This window comes from Stomoxys calcitrans, chromosome 1, assembly GCF_963082655.1.
Source record: "Stomoxys calcitrans chromosome 1, idStoCalc2.1, whole genome shotgun sequence".
NCBI lineage: Eukaryota > Metazoa > Arthropoda > Insecta > Diptera > Muscidae > Stomoxys > Stomoxys calcitrans.
Genome location: NC_081552.1, coordinates 193,416,709 through 193,434,839, shown reverse-complemented (window position 1 = coordinate 193,434,839; position 18,131 = coordinate 193,416,709).

Genomic DNA, 18,131 nt, shown 5'->3' with positions numbered 1-18,131 from the left:
ACCATAGCTCTACGAAGACGCTGGGGGTCAGATGGAACGCCAAGAAGGACGTGTTCTATTTTGAACTGCCCAAGCTGCCACTTCTTCCACATCCTTCCAAACGGCAGGTCCTTTCCGAGATATCCAGACTATTTGACCCAGCGGGTTGGTTATGTCCGTTCATAATGCTCGCGAAGTTATTAATGCGCAATATATGGATTTCGAGAATTGGTTGGGATGATCGACTGCCTGTACACCTCGAGCGAACATGGCTCGATTTTGTTGATAACTATGAATTCATTAAGGATATTGAAGTCCATCGATGGCTTCATTATTTTCCTGGTTGCAACGTGCATTTGCACGGATTCTGTGACGCATCTGAGCAGGCTTACGCTGCTGTTATTTATATCCGAGTGGAGACTCCAGACGGTACTGTAAGAACGAAGCTTTTGACTGCAAAGTCAAGAGTTGCTCCAATTAAGACGCTCTCCATTCCGAGATTAGAACTGTGCGGTGCTGTGCTTCTTGCCGAGACTCTCGAGTCTTTGATCCGTGAGCTCCCTATTGACGACTTTAAAATATTCTGTTGGACTGACTCCATGATAGTGCTTGCATGGTTAAGAAAACCTGCTTTCCATTGGAAGACATTCGTTGCAAACAGAGTGTCAAGAATTTCCGAGATCGTACCAGTTGAAAACTGGTCCCACGTAGATTCGAAATCTAATCCAGCGGATATTGCATCGCGTGGCCAATATCCTAAAGATCTTGTTGGTAATGGTTTGTGGTGGTTAGGTCCTTCCTGGCTTCAGAATCCCGCCAGTATTTGGCCAATTACGGCTCCAGTCGGAGTCGAGGAGAATCTGTTAGAGGCTAAAACCATTTCATGCAATTTCTCCTACTTTGAAAAATTTTCGGATTTATTAGATCGGTTTTCCTCATTAGGAAGTGCTCTAAGGGTAATGACATATGTTTATCGCTTTGTGATCAGAACTCGACGCCTCCCGAACGTAGCGTTTAATTCACAACGACTTACATCGGCGGAGATGACATATACACGTAATCAGCTTGTCGTAGTCACCCAGAAATCGGCTTATCCCAATGAATATCGAAATCTGTCCACTAAGGTGATGATCCCATCTTCAAGTTCAATTTCGAATCTAAATCCATTCTTGGATGCTAATGGAGTACTAAGGGTATGCGGTCGTATTTCCAATTCCAATGGCCTTACTTATGACGAACGGTATCCGATCATTCTTCCGTATGATTGTCATTTCTCTCGGCTTCTTATTCGTTTTATTCATCAAATTTCGCTGCATGGTGGCAATAGTTTAATGTTACGCCTACTACGAATGCAATTTTGGATACCCAAGGCGAAAAATCTCATAAAGAACGTAATCCATCAATGTAAAATCTGTGTTATATCCAAACACAAATTACAAAAGCAACTAATGGGCACCCTACCTCCAGTTAGGTCCAGCTTTTCAAAAGCTTTCACGAATACGGGTCTCGATTTTGCGGGACCATTTGAATTAAAAACATATACGGCCAGGAATTGTGCCTTTACAAAAGGATACGTTTGTATTTTCATATGTTTTTGCACTCGGGCAATTCATTTGGAGGTTACAAGTTCGCTTTCCACTCCAGCGTTCCTCGCCGCCTTTCATCGGTTTATCTCGCGAAGGGGATGTCCCATTAATATGTATTCGGACAATGGAAAAACATTTGTAGGTGCTTCTCGGGAACTAGCCATGGATTTTTTGAAGACCTCGCGAGACCACATTCTGTCTCAGTTTTCGTTCCAGAATATTAAATGGCATTTCATTCCGCCAGGAGCTCCTCATATGGGGGGTCTATGGGAAGCTGGCGTGAAAAGCTTTAAAGCTCATTTCCTAAAAATAGCTGGCAACCATAGATTCACGTTTGAGGAGTTCTCCACTATTCTCTCCAGGATTGAGGCTTGCCTAAATTCCAGGCCAATCTCGCCCATGTCGGAAAATCAAGATGATCTTATAGCTCTCACTCCTGGCCATTTTTTAGTAGGTGGACCAATCCTTTCTATTGCGGAACCGGCAGAGATCGAGTCGAATCTCTCAATTTTGAATCGTTGGCGAAGGGTCAAAGCACTTTCGCAACAGTTTAGTATTCGTTGGAAGCACGAATACTTAAAGGAACTCCACAAGAGGGTGAAGTGGCAAAGGCCACAGAAAAACATCGAAATCGGAGCCATGGTGGTGATAAAGGATGAATGTTTGCCACCCACTGAATGGAGACTAGGTAGGGTCATCAAATTACATTATGGCAAAGATAAACTCGTTCGTGTGGCCGATATTAACACAAGTAGGGGCGTTGTCACACGTCCTATAGTTAAGCTTGTGCTTCTTCCTCCTTGCTAAAAATCCAGTCGAGTAAATATATATATTCCTCTTACAACGCCACTTTTTTCAGAATGGCACCTATTCATCAACGTCTTAGCAAGAACCAATTACGAATCTCATCAAAAAAGTTCATATGCAAAGTTTGCAAGGGACGGCATGCTCTAAAGGATTGTAAAGATTTTCACCGTTTGGCTGTTGATGAAAGGATAAGAGCGGTTATGATCCATGGCTACTGCACTAACTGCTTAGCCCATCTTCATTCAGCTGGATCGTGCTTTACGAAATCTGGTTGCAAACGCTGTGGAGGCAACCATCATACCCTTTTACACATTCCAGATGACCATAAACCAGGAAAAGTAAACGTCAAGCATCCGAAACTGAAGAAGAGCTCATCCATTTCCTCTCTTAATAAATCGGTTACCTTATCATCAATCACATCCCAACATCACTTTCACCTTTTCCCCACTGCGGTTCTATTGGTTCAGCATGGAATGAAGCAGCACCATGTAAGAGCAGTTATAGATACATGCTCATCCTTTAGCAAAATATCAAGCAAACTTGTAAACGAATTGGACCTGTCAATAGCTAGATTGGGTGATGAGTCGATATGCTCAGTTACTTTACAATCTCGCCAGCCCTCCCAGCCAACAATACAAGCGACAATGAAGGTCAACAACAAAATTTCCATGAACACTCCGACAAAATCGATTGACTCCATCATTGCTACCAGATTTTCCAACCTAAATCTCGCCGATCCTCAATTTTTTAAATCCAGATCTATAGCCATGGTTTTAGGTGCAGATCTCTATTCGAAACTTATTCTAAATGGATTAATTCCAAGCAATAATGGCCTTCCGGTTGCCATGAATACCATCTTCGGATGGGTTCTTGCTGGGTCGTGCGCCATTTAATTAAAAATTACGAACTAAACAATTTTCAGAATTAAAACGCATTGAACTTTGAAATTTCTTTATATATGCAAACACCCTTTATATATCCTACCATGACAGGATTGAATATTTTTGTTTTAAATTAGCATAAGTTTTTTTTTTTTTTTTTTTTTTTTTTTACCTGCTTTATATTGCATTCCTGCAACACGGGCCGGTAATGTTAAGGTCGAACCGACCTAATATCCAATAATACTTAAGATGCCCTCTGTATCTCAAATATTGTATCTGCTACACTATGTTGAATATCTTTTTCCAATGAAAATACAAAATGGTTAGCCCTAAGTAATGCGACAAGTCCACTGACTTGCTCAGTTCGACTTCAACTACAAACGAATAAACATCTGAACTCTGAAGTGAATTAGTTGCGTTTTTATTTACTACACAATTCCTCTAAAACAACAACGGTAAGCAGAACAAGGATTGGCACTATTTCCATCAGTTCAAAATATTCCTACATATTTGTGGCTAACTCCCTTGGTTTCTTCTGCCGTTCATTTCTTTTCATGTTACGAAATTGTGGTTAAATTCCGAGCCTCAATTATCCAGGTTGTTCTCCTTATAGACAAGCGGTTACATCACCCAAAGTCCTAACCATTTCCAAAGCTACAGTCCACCACTCCCAGGAAGCATTTCCCGAGCTGCACAGTTAGGTAAGAGTGACAGTCCTTTACAGACTAACATAGACAATTTTAAGTCCATTGTGATACCACAGTAGCGACAGACCAAGGCTTTTAGCGGGAATCGAACCCACGACCCCTGCACTGGTAATTCAAGGACGCTACCAACTCGGCTACCGGGGCGCCCCAATATATTGCGATCTTGTTTTATATGCCAGATTCGAAATCTACTCCCGAATACCCTTCATTTGAGCCCCATATTGAAATGAACGTCCAATATGTCTGTTTGTGGGAGTTTTCGGTTTGGGCAGCCCTAAGGGCACTCAGACTCAAATTCTAATACCATATTCGTATTATACTCTCCAAAACCTTTCATTTGATACCTATATTGCCCCGATCGGTCCACTTTTGATTTTGGGTTGCGTTTTTGTCATAAGGGGGAGGGTCCGTCCCCCTTCCGATACCGAAAAATTATATAGCCTATGTTTCCTTCTAGACCAACCCTACACAATATGCGAAAATTTCGAGAAAATCGGTTCTGCCATTTTTCAGTCTATACGGAACAAACAAACCGAGTCCCATATATCCGTGATTGGGTAATGTGCCCATTTTGGGCCCTATACTTCGACATGAATTTGTATGACAGATTCGTTATCTACTCCCGCATACTTTTCATTTGACACCCATATTGTCCTTATCGGTCTTTTTTGGTCACTTTTGATTTTGGGTGGTGTTTTTGGGGTAACGGTGGAGAGTCCGCCCCCTTCCGTTATCAATAAATTATAAAACCTATTCCTACTTTTTGACAATATTCGTAATCTACTCCCGAATACCTTTCTTTTGAGTCCCATATTGTCATGATCGTCAAATAAACCTATTTTAAGGGGTTTTGGGGCTAGGGCAGCCCCCCAGGTACTTGGAGCCAACTTTTATTATGAAATTAGTACTCTACTCTTGAATATCTTTCATTTGAATACCATATTGAACCGATCGGTCGACTTTTAGTTTTGGTTGGTACTTTTGGGGTAAGGGGGAGGGATCTCAAAGGTCCTAACACAACTCGCTGTCTCAAATTTCAGCGGAATCGGATAATTAATGTGGCTTTTATGGGCCTAAGACCCTAAATCCAACATTTTGGAAAGGGCAAGAAAAGCAACTCTTACTCTATACACCTGCAAGAAAGCTATTGGTTAAAGTTGGGGGTTTACACCGCGTGTCATGCATTGGGTATATACGGCAGTTGTCAGACCTATAATGCTATATGGTGTTGTGGTCTGGTGGACGTCGCTTCAAAAGTCCACTTACTGCTCAATACTTAACCGGATCGGAAGGATGGTTTGTTTGAGCATCACTGAGGACGACACCATTTGATGAACTGAATTTAATGCTGCACTAAATGCCTCTGGATAGATAAATTGCTGCGACCACTGCTGTTAGGCTAAGGGAACTTTCCTATTAGCCATGCGGAATCTACGGGCACTGTGTTGTCCTTGATACAATGCCCAATATTCTAGGCAGTGTGGATTACACTTTGCTTGAGCCGCTTTTTTATAAAAATTACTGTAACACTATTCCTGATAGGACCGATTGGGACTGGGATATCCCGGGTAACAGAAGTTACATAGACTTCAATACGGATGGACCAAAACCATACGACTAGGTGGGCTTTGGGGTGTACTCTGAAGAACAAGGACGGGTCATATTGTGTAGGTTACACGACCACTGTAGCGTGTATCAAGCGTAGATCCTTGCAATTAAGAAAGTGATGGAGTGGCTGACATATAATGTCATAACGACGACTAGCATAAGTATCTTATCAGACGCCTGGCTGTCCGATAGGATACTTATGCCATTAAAACCCTGGAGAGCGTAGTTCAAATTCAACTATGACGCTTGAAAGCGATCATCATTCTGTGCAGCTACACGCGAAGAAGGGTTTTTAGTTGTCAATCTTAAACATTGTTTAACTTTTGCTAGCTGAAATTTTGCATGACGTGTTTCGTTACGACTTCCAACAACTGTGCTAAGTATGGCTCAAATCGGTGCATAACCAGATATAGCTGTCATATAAACCGATCTTAAATCTTGACTTCTTACCCTCTAGAGGGCGCAATTCTCATCTGATTTGGCAGAAGTTTGGTATGACTTGTTTCGTTACGACTTCCAACAACTGTGCTAAAAACGGTCCATAACCTGACACAGCTGTCATATAAACCGATCTGAAGTCTTGACTTCTTGAGCCTCTGGAGGCCGCAATTCTTACCCGATGTGGCTGAAATTTTGTAAACGACCTTCAACATACGTGTCAAATATGGTCTGAATCGGTCTATAGCCTGACACAGCTCTCATATAAACCAATCTGCCTATTTTTCTTCTTGAGCCCCAAAAGAGCGTCATAATCGGACCATAACTTGATATAGCTCCAATAGCATAACGATTATTATCTCTTTTCCCTTGTTTGCCTTAAATGAGATACCGGATTCGGCCCGGGCAAACTTGGCACGCTTTTACTTGTTACCATTCATCTTTGTCTTCTCAGAGTAATTCTTACAGTTTTCCGTCTGCTGGTTATCGAACTAGCGCCCCAACGGCATTGTTTTTGTGGGATCGCTCGAGCTGCCTGCTCCAAGTTCCGACGCTAGCCTCCAGCCGTCCCTAACCTGGGATCAGGAGCTGATGTTGGCCACTGGTTATTTGAAGGCACCAATAACACAACTTGTCATCTCGAGTATCATTGGCACTCAGTATTTAATTAAGAGCCAGTGCCACCTCAACACTAAAGGAGATGGCAGCATCCGATCATCGATATGCAGAGGAGATGATGAGAACCCTGTCACTCTGCGATAAGGACACAACAGTCTGATCTCAACTGCAGAACTTATTAAGCATTAAATACGACAGATAATTTTTCGCCAGTATACAGGTCCTATATATGATAAAATCCTTTTTATACCCACCACCAAAGGATGGTGGCTTTTATGGACCTAAGACCCTAAATCGGCGGATTTTTATGGGATTTATGGGCGCGTTTTATGCGCCCATAAAACGCGCATTTATTGTCCGATTTCGATGAAATTTGGGACAGTGAGTACTGTTACGCCCTTTGACATCTTACTTCAATTTGGCCCCAATCGGTTGAGATTTGAATATAGCTCTCATATTGACCGATCCTCCGATTTAGGGTCTTAGGTCCATAAAAGCCACATTTATTATCCAATTTAGCTGAAATTTGAGACAGTGAGTTGTGTTAGGCCCCTCGACATCCTTCTGCAATTTGGCCCAGATCGATCCAGATTTGGATATAGCTGCCATATAGACCGATCTGTCGATTTAAGGTTTTGAGCCTATAAAAGGCCCATTTATTGTCCAATTTTAATGAAATTTGAGACAGTGAGTTATGTTACGTCCTTTGATATCTTTCTCCAATTTGGCACCAATCGGTCCAGATTTGGATATAGCCCTCACATAGACCGATCCGCCGAATTAGGGTCTTAGGCCCATAAAAGCCACATTTATTATCCGATTTTGCTGAAATTTGAGACAGTGAGTTAAGTCCCTCGACATCCTTCTTCAATTTGGCCCAGATCGATCCAGATTTGGATATAGCTGCCATATAGACCGATCTGACGATTTACGGTTTTGAGCCCATTAAAGGCGCATTTATTGTCCGATTTAGCTGAAATTTGAGACAGTGAGTTGTGTTAGAACACTCGACATCTCTTTTCAATTTGGCCCAGATCGATCCAGATTTGGATATAGCTGCCATATAGACCGATCTGTCGATTTACGGTTTTGAGCCCATAAAAGGCGCATTTATTGTCCGATTTAGCTGAAATTTGAGACAGTGAGTTGTGTTCGAACACTCGACATCTCTTTTCAATTTGGCTCAGATCGCATTTATTGCCCGGTTATGCCGAAATTTGGGACAGTGAGTTAAGTAACGCCCTTTGACATCCTTCTGCAATTTGGCCCAGATAGGTCCAAATTTAGATATAGCTGCCATATAGACCGATCTCTCGATTTAAGGTTTTGGGCCCATAAAAGGTGGTTTACGTATATACCCAACGAAAGGTGGTTTACCTATATACCCGAGGTGGTGGGTATCCAAAGTTCAGCCCGGCCGAACTTAACCCCTTTTTACTTGTTGAAAATCTAGTTATATTCACTATCATCGAGCCCCTTGATCCCGTCACCGTTGATCCATGATTCCTGAATCAAAGCCATGTTCATGTTGTGCCTGTTTATGGTGAGGATAAGGTTATTAGTGGCCGCTACACAGTTTTAGAGAGATTGGTCTGAATACAACTAATCATCCTAAACTTATAGTGGTCATAACCCGAACCTCCGCTTCCGAAAACGGCCTGTCAATCGGATAAAATGAATTAAGTTCGGCAAGAGGAACAAATAAAACCGTGCAAAATCGGCCGAGACGAATCTTAGGAACCCACCACCATGGGTTCTGCTAAAATATGGCTGATTATTGACCTATTTGCGCAAAATTTCCGCTAAGTTGGACAAAAAATGTGGCTTCCAGAAGTCAAACAGTGAGATCGGTTTATATGGGAGCTATATCAGGTTATAGACCGGCTTAGACCGTACTTGGCACAGTTGTCACAACAGAACACTATGTGCAAAATTTCAGTTAAATCGAATGAATAGTGAGGCTTTCAGGGGCTCATGAAGTCCAACTGGAGATCGGTTTATATAGGAGCCATATCCGGTTATAGATCGATTTGGACCATACTTTACACAGTTATTGGAAGTCGTTGCGGAACACTTCATGCAAAATTTCAGCCAAATTGGCTTCCAGAAGCTCAAGAAGACAAATCCGGAGATCGGTTTATATGGGAGCTATATCTAAATCTGCACCCATATTAAGTACCTGGGCGAAATTTCAAACGGCATGATTTCGAAAGACGGACGGACGGACATGGCTAGATCGACTCAGGATGTCAAGACGATCAAGAATATATATATATAGGGTGATTTTTTTGAGGTTAGGATTTTCATGCATTAGTATTTGACAGATCACGTGGGATTTCAGACATGGTGTCAAAGAGAAAGATGCTCAGTATGCTTTGACATTTCATCATGAATAGACTTACTAACGAGCAACGCTTGCAAATCATTGAATTTTATTACCAAAATCAGTGTTCGGTTCGAAATGTGTTCAAATTTTGACAAATTTTGTTCAGCGATGAGGCTCATTTCTGGTTGAATGGCTACGTAAATAAGCAAAATTGCCGCATTTGGAGTGAAGAGCAACCAGAAGCCGTTCAAGAACTGCCCATGCATCCCGAAAAATGCACTGTTTGGTGTGGTTTGTACGCTGGTGGAATCATTGGACCGTATTTTTTCAAAGATGCTGTTGGACGCAACGTTACGGTGAATGAACACATTTCGAACCGAACACTGATTTTGGTAATAAAATTCAATGATTTGCAAGCGTTGCTCGTTAGTAAGTCTATTCATGATGAAATGTCAAAGCATACTGAGCATCTTTCTCTTTGACACCATGTCTGAAATCCCACGTGATCTGTCAAATACTAATGCATGAAAATCCTAACCTCAAAAAAATCACCCTTTACTTTACGGGGTCCCAGATCAATATTTCGAGGTGTTGCAAACGGAATGACTAGATGAGTATACTCCCATCCAATGGTGGTGGGTATTAAAATTTTTAAATCGGTTTATACAGAAGTTATATCTAAATATCTACCAATGATGAGTATGTATATAAAAACCTTGGGCTCGTCAATGACCACTGTTCTAATGTTCCATCATTTCGTGTCATATGCTTCTCAGTTTATTCCCCACACTTTGTGCTTTCCTTTCGATTGCCCAAATACATTCATCGTAAATATGTATGATAATACTTTGTATGTTCTTCCAACTTTTACTGATTCTTCTCTTTAAAAATATTTCTTTTCTTTTTTTTTTGTGCCCCACCAAGTTATTTCTCATATCATCAAGTGAGAGGAAAAAGTGAAAAATGTTTTAAGACTTAAAGTGTTGAATAATGGTTCACTTCAGTGGTGTTCTTCTTTACGTGTTATGCGGAGTTTTATGTTTTTTTTTTGGATTTTGAAGTTCACTTTAGTGCGCCACATTCTTTTTGAACGGTTTGAGTTTTGGCTTTAATATCTTTGATATGCACTTTTTGGTTTGTTTGAAATTCTGGCAAGTGATTTGTTGCAAATCGAACCTATTATTATAACTGTGCTGCTAAAGTGTTTCTAATGGCCATAATGTTATGGGGGGTTGGAATTTGATTATCTTGAGGAGTAATTGGAAGATTTCGGTTTATACTTTCATAAGAATATGGAATGTTTTGGATGCTGCTTACAGATTCCCTGATCGTTGCGGGAGTAGACCCTACGGCAAACAGAAGAAAGATGGACTGGGATACCTAGCTTAGGTTAGGTTTAAGTGGCAGCCTGCCATCAGACTCACTTTGACGTTTTCGTCCATTGTGATACCAGAGGAACAGAAGAAAGAAGATGCCTTCTAGTTCTTAACATTGAACCCTCCAGATCGCTTTAAAAAGCCCAATGAATGTTCACATCCGCTAAAACAGACAGGTTCTCAAAGAAATGAGAACCTTATGTGAAACTCCTTCTAATTGCTAGTGCGGGATGGAACATCGCATATGGTATTAAGGATAACACAGTATCCGTAGCCAGCACATGACCAATGAGAAAGCTCCCTTAACCTCATATTGCCTTAATTCAGGAGCCACGGATGACCCGGAACATTGTTTCTGGACTGAACCATATCAACTAACAATTATTCACTGGTACTCGACCGAGGACCTCCACTATTTGTCATAAAAATTTGCAAATTTTGCAAATTTTTGATAAGGGGCCTCCTTTTTATAGCCGAGTCCGAACGGCGTGCCGCAGTGCGACACCTCTTTGGAGAGAAGTTTTACATGGCATAATAGTACCTCGCAAATGTTGCCAGCATTAGGAGGGGAAAAACACCACTGAAAATTTTTTCTGATGGTCTCGCCAGGATTCGAACCCAGGCGTTCAGCGTTATAGGTGGACATGCTAACCTCTGCGCTACGGTGGCCTCCTAAATTTGGATTATATATTTTCCCCAGAGTTGTCAACGTCGGATGCAACAGTGGTGAGACAGGAAGACGGTGGAGCATACCTGGCATCACTTTATCAACCTTTCGACTCTCCGACACCACCACCCACGTCGGAGCTGCAACGGATGGTGAGGAAAGCAAAACAGGCCGGAAACGAGGTACTAATAGGGTGCGATGCGAACTCTCACCACATTTCGTGGGGTAGTACCAACACTAATAAGCGGGGCCAAGCTCTGGCAGAGTTCTTGAATGCTAACGACCTAATAACACTTAATATTGGTAACACCGCTACCTTTGTTAATAGGATTAGGGAGGGGGTATTATATGTGACCAAATGTTCCGAAAATCTGATCGACGTGGATCAGGATTGGAGGGTCTCCATGGAGCTTTCCTTCTCAGACCATTGCTACATTAGGTTTAGAACAGCGCGGCCAACGCCCAATCCGGAAGACTACTCAGAAGAAGACTTGATTTTCCAAGCATAGAAGACATTGACGATATTTTCAACAGGATAACAGGACATTGACGATAATGTCAACAGGTTTACGACTGCACTGTTGGGGTCCTTCGAAGATAGATGTCCTCTTTGGGAAAGGAAATCAGCCCAAGAAAAACCCTGGATGACCGGGGAGATTCGCAATATTGGGAAAGAGGTCCGCAGACTATTTAACAGAGCACGTCGTAAAAAAGCGGAAGTTTATTGGGATGTGTATTGCACAAGGCTCAAGGAACACAATAAGATTACCAAAGTGGCAAAACGTGCCTCCTGGAAGCTTTCCAGTGAACAGGTCGATAGCGTTAATGACGCCGCCAAGATAAAAAAGTTTCTCTCAAAAACCCATGTCAAAACTTAAACTTAAGAAGACGACATGGGAGTGAGAGCAGAGACTTCGGAGGCTTTTGATGAAAACCCATTTTCCATAGGGTACGAAGGGACTCACGGAGACACCGGAATCTTGGAATAATGACGTTGGTCTAAGGTTTATAATTAGGGAATTTATGGTGAAGGAATCCTTGAGGAGCTTCAAACCATTTAAGTCACCCGGACATGATGGAATATTTCCGGCATTACTACAGAAAGAGGCAGATCATCTGGCGCCTCATCTGGCCACAGCTTGCCGAAAGCCTGGCAGGAGGCAAGGGTGGTGTTTATACCCAAGCCCGGCAAGGCAAGTTATGCGACACCAATGGCATACAGACCCATAAGCCTTACGTCCTTTCTACTCAAAACCATGGGACGTATTGTGGACACCATGATAAAGAGTAGAACATGCAGTGAACTGCCCAAAACAAACAGCATACCTATGTCAAGGAAAGGTCATTGGAGACTGCCCTGCACGAGGTTGTGCATAAAATAGAAGAATCCTTCGATGCCAAAACGCTTTTAACAATGTGAGGACCGAAACACTGATACAATCCTTAGACCAGTACTGGTTGGACCCGGTCCTTAGAGACTGGATAAACCATATACTAAGGAAGAGGTGGATAATATGTGTGTCCCAAGGCATAAATATAAGGGAGAAAGTGGCACAGGACACGCCACAGATGGGGCATTTTATCGGCACTCCTATGGGTGACCACCATAAATGACCTATTACGGATGCTCACTGAGGAGGGATTTGAACCCGTCTGCTACGCAGACGATGTTAAAATACTTTTAAGGGGTAAGGATCCGAACGAGCTATGCAGAAATTTCGAAAGTGTCTTGCATATGGCATATGACTGGGCTAGACCCAGAGGTCTCAATGTTAACCCAGAGAAGACTGAAATATGCCTGTTCACGAGAAAGACGAAGGTGGGCCAATGAAACTCTCCACGTTTCCTCAAAAGACAATTTCGTTATCTGACAAGGTCAAATACTTAGGGGGGATTTTGGACAGGAAACTGAATTGGAAGTGTCACATTCAGGAGCGCATCGAGAAGGCTCACAAATGCTGGGCACTATGTAGACGGGCCGTAGGCTCGAAATGGGGCCTGAATCCGAGGGTAGCCCACTGGCTTTACAGGAGCGTGGTTAGACCAATACTTACTTACGCCTCAGTAGTTTGGTGGACTGCTATGGAGAAAAAGTGCAACATAAGGATCATAAACAGCTTCAGAGAACATGTTGTCTTGTCATAGGCGGAGCCATGAGAACCACGCCCATTAGGGCACTGAAGACTATTCTAGATATCCGAACCATTGACATACAGATTAAGTGAGAGGCAGCCACTGCGGCTATGAGACTTAAGGCGATGGGAGAATGGATTGAGGATGGGAGCAGCTCATACCATCGCGGTAAAATCGAGGCAACGATAGGAAACCTGGAAGAAAGGGAAAAGGTTTCCGATCGGATACCTGAGCTGAAGCCGAGTGCGAGGCACTACTGCTATCGGTACAGTCTTGGATTGACGCAAGTCTAGTATTGCCATCTGGAAGATCATGTTACACGGATGGATCAAAGCTAGAGGACAGAGTGGGCCTGGGGGTTTACATTGAGAACCCAGGGACTGAGATCTGTTTTAGATTCCTGACCATAATACGGTCCTGCAGGCGTAGATCCGGGCGATCACGGAATGCGTGAAGTGGTGTGGTGCTAACCCAAGGACGTTGAGTGTGAACATCTTTACGACGGATAGTAAGCTGGCCATAAGGGCAATAACAACCAGGACGGTAAGGTCACAAACAGTCTTGCAGTGTAAGAAGGAGATTAACGCCTTCCCTGAGGACGGCAAAATCCGCTTCGTTTGGGTGCCGGGCCATAACGGAGTAAGGGGAAATGAAAGGGCAAACGATTTGGCGGTGAAGGCCAGAGGACTGCCGTCAATAACCTTGGTTAACCCGAAGCCCTTCGGGTCGACGCAGTCCGAGTTAAGGAGCAGGCGACGAATGCGCATGCAACATTGTGGAACAGCGAAACATTTGGTAGGACGGCGAAAATCCTATGTGGTGATTCGGATCGTGAGAGGACGAGGCTATTACTGAAAAGAAATAAGAAGGAGGTCGGTAGTGATTTTGGTGTCATAACGGGACACATAGGACTACTAGCGCACTTATGCAAAATCGGTGCGACAAGTGATAGCATGTGTAGGGCATGCGGGGAAGATGATGAAACGTTGGAGCATTTCCTTTGTCATTGCCCGGCTTTGGCATCTAACGGATACCGGCACTTAGATGGAGACACAATATCAACTTAGGGTAATGGTATTGAAAACATTTAAGGATTTTGTAAGAAGCACGGAATTGCTAACTTACAATTTTCTTTTTAGACGTTATATGATAGTTTTTAGGGCGCACAACAAGCCAATTACCGGGTTAGGTGTATGTCCATAGTGGCATAGGGCGAATTAATATCTGTATCCTCTTTTCAACTTAAGCTAACTTCACGGCAGTGCTCGCTGCAATTTGGGTAGCCACAATGTCCAGAGGCATAAAATGTAGCATTAAATTCAGTGTAGATGGTGTCGTCCTCAGTGCGGCTGTGATGCTCAAACAAACTATCCTTCCGATCCGGTTAAGTATTGAGCAGTAAGTGGACTTTTGAAGTGCCGTCCACCAGACCACAACACCATATAGCATTATAGGTCTGACAACTGCAGTATATGCCCAATGCATGACATGCGGTCTAAATCCCCAACGGATCTCTAACAGGTGTATAGAACAAGAGTGGCCTTTCTTGCACTCTCCAAAATGTTGGATTTGAAGCTCAGTTTCCTGTCCAACAAAATACCCAGGTATTTGGCGATTTCAGTAAATGGCACATTCTTCCCTACCAAGGAGGCAGGTGCCACTGTAGGCAACTTTTATCTCCGGATGAAAATAACTATTTCTGTCTATATACGGATTTATACCTAGACCACTTTTGGTAGCCCACTTTGCTGTTGCACATAGAGCCTCCTGAAGTATATCTCTTTGAGAGCTGGGAAAGTTTCCTAACCGCAAACTGGGAAACTTTCCCCTAACCGCAATTGCCACATCATCAGCATACGCCGTCACTTTAACACCTTTTTCTTCCAGAGACAAAAATATATTGTTAATGGCTATACTCCAAGTAGAGGAGACAGTACAACTCCTTGAGGTGTTCCTTTGCTGACCTATCTTTTTAGATCCACAAATCTCAAGCCTCCGGTAATGCATCTTCTAGTAAGTAATTTATTAATAAACTTTCCTATGGTAGAGTTGATGCCTAGAAACTCTAACTCCTTCATGATTGATGTCGGTGCTTTCAGCACCATCAATGTCAAGAAATGCTACCATTGTATATTTCTTGACAGCGAGAGAACCCTCTGTGTTGCCGACTAGGTCGTGAAGGGCTGTCAGTAGATTTGTCTTTACTATATGCATGCCGCTACAGGTGATCTCCAGGGATCTTTGACCTAAGACAAGTTTCTATCAACCTTTCAAGAGTCTTGAGCATAAACGATGACAGACTAATAGTACGATAGTCTTTGGGCTTCATGTGGTTCATGTGGCAGAGTATATCTCCCTAAGCCAGGGAACCAGTCTATCACAGACTGGACCAGTCTATCACAGACCAGACACTGCTTGTAATTCAACCGGTGATTCATCATCAGGGCCTGGCGACTTAAAGGAGTCGAAACTAATTATTGCCCAAAGGATTTTCGGCTCAGACACAATTTCCCTAATAGCACGAATGCATACCACTGACAACCTCTTCTGGCGCCACATTGTCCGTTGGAGAATTTCCCGGCAAATGTGTATCAAAGAGTAGTTCTAGTCTTTCCTCACTTGACATTGTCCATACTTTCTCTGACTTCCAAAAATACCCTCCGTAATAGGTGTCTGGGACAGAATCTTCCTTAGCCTAGAGGCCTCAGATGTATCCTCCACGGAGCTGCAGAATTCTACCCAGGATTTGTTCTGAGAATTCTACCCAGGATTTGTCTCGAGGACAGAATCTTCCTTAGCCTATAAGCGTCAGATGTATCCTCCATGGAGCTGCAGAATTTTACCCAGGATTTGCTCTGAGCCTTTCTCAGCTCGCCCTTATATATTCTTAGCTCGGCCTTCCCAATCGTGTGGTGCTCTTGTGGCTTTCGGTCTGAGTTTTCTGCAGTCCTTCCTTAGATCAACCAGCTCTGAGGTCCACCATGGCGTTCGATGTTTTGCCCTTGGCTTGGCACCAGGGCTTGCTGACACAAGCGAGCCATTCAGGGCCTTCGTGATCCGCTTGACCACTATGCCTATATCCTCGGTAGTTTCCACTTCCTTTTCTGATCTCGAAGAGATGGGGATACCTAATGAAATGCATTTTCAGCTCTCTGTCTTGAGCAACTGAATAGAAGTTAATGCTCTCCAATTTCTCCTTCCTGAATCCTTAGTTTATGACTCTTTTAGAATTTTTGAATTGTCCCGGGCACCTGAAGTTGAATACGAATACTGCATGTCTAGAATAGCAATCAGCTTCATTTAATCCAACAATCTTCCAATCGATGCCCTAGAGGCACATCTGATGTTTGTTTTTTCTCTTTACCACCCAACATAATACAAAATTTTAATATGTCATTGAGGTACATCATAGACATTGCTCACTATGCAATGAATCTCCTGATTGTGGCTTTTGTTTTATTTTCTTTGCCTCGAAACACATGATAAGTCAGCAATATTTCGTTGCAAATTTAAGTCGTTCGGCTAAAGTTTTGGGTGGTATTGTCTTTTATTTTTGAGATTATGTAATTTTTTCGTTTGATGATAAAAATTTCTTAGAACTTTGATTCATGACGAATATTCCATGTGTCACAATATTCCTTTACATTTTCTGTTGTGATAAAAGTCGATAAATGTCTTGTTTTGGCACTTTAAGAGGCTACTTGAAGTCATCATGTGTTCCTTTAGCCTCCATATGAGTTTAGCTTGGCGTAGGCATGACCATCCATCGCTTTGGACCACCTTCGAGGAAAAATGTCAAAGTTTATTTTTTATGGTTGTTTCTTCCGCATTTTTCACTTGGTTTGCTGTCGTCGTTGTTGTTTTTCATTTTGTTTTGGCAAAGGTTAAATAAGCGTTTGTTTTACAAGTAGACAGCTACTTTGTCCTCCATTCGGTGCGTTGACAGCCGTCCTTTGGTAATGGAGTTGGTATTTTATCTTTATCTACTCCGGCTAAGGGATTTAGCTCGTTTCAATTTTGTGTACCCTACAACACTACCATCATAAAAGGATAATAACAAGTAAAAGCGTGCAAAGTTCGGCAGGGTCGAATCTTGGAGACCCAAACAAAATAAATTTAGTTGAACGGCATAATTTTATTCTACATACCAAACTTCTGTCAAACTAAATGAAAGCTTCTAGAAACCGAACAAGGATAATCCAAATACAAAATGCAAAATTTTGCCCATGAACATTCCATTAAGGTACAGGGGCAAACTTCTCACATATCAATGAGTGCAGTCCGATTCAAGTTTTAAGCCCAATGATAAGGGGTCTCCTTTTACCTAGTACCTAACAAATGTTGCCAGCATTAGGAGCGGAAAATTTTTCTGATGGTCTCGCCAGGATTCGAACTAAGGCGTTCAGCGTCATAGGCGGACATGCTAACCTCTGCGCTACTGTGGCCTCCAGAGACCGGTTTATATGGGAGATATATCAAGAGAAAGCGAGATGGATGGTTCAACGGTAGGAACTGGAAGACATCTTCCTTCTTCTGTTCCTGTGGTACACGATGGACGAAAACGTCTAAGTGAGCCTGATGGCAGATTGCCACGTAAACCTAACCTCACCTAAGGGCCCGGTTTATATGGGAGCTATATCAGGTAATAGACCGCTTACGACCGTACTTGACACAATGAATAAAAGCCACTACATGCTAAATTTCAGCCAAATTAGATGAAAACTGTTTTTTTGTAAGCGCTCAAGAAGTCAAATCAGGAGATCGGTTTATATGGCAGCTATATCAGGTTCTAGACCGATTCAAATGGTGCTAAGTATAGTTGTTGGAAGACATAACGGCATACTCGATGCAAAATTTTATCCAAATTGGAAGAAAAATGCGGCTTCCAGGGGCTCAACAAGTCAATTCGGGAGATCGGTTTATATGGCAGCTATATCAGGTTCTAGACTGATTCGGACCGTACTTAGCACAGTTGTTGACAGTCATAACAAACCTCTAGAGATCG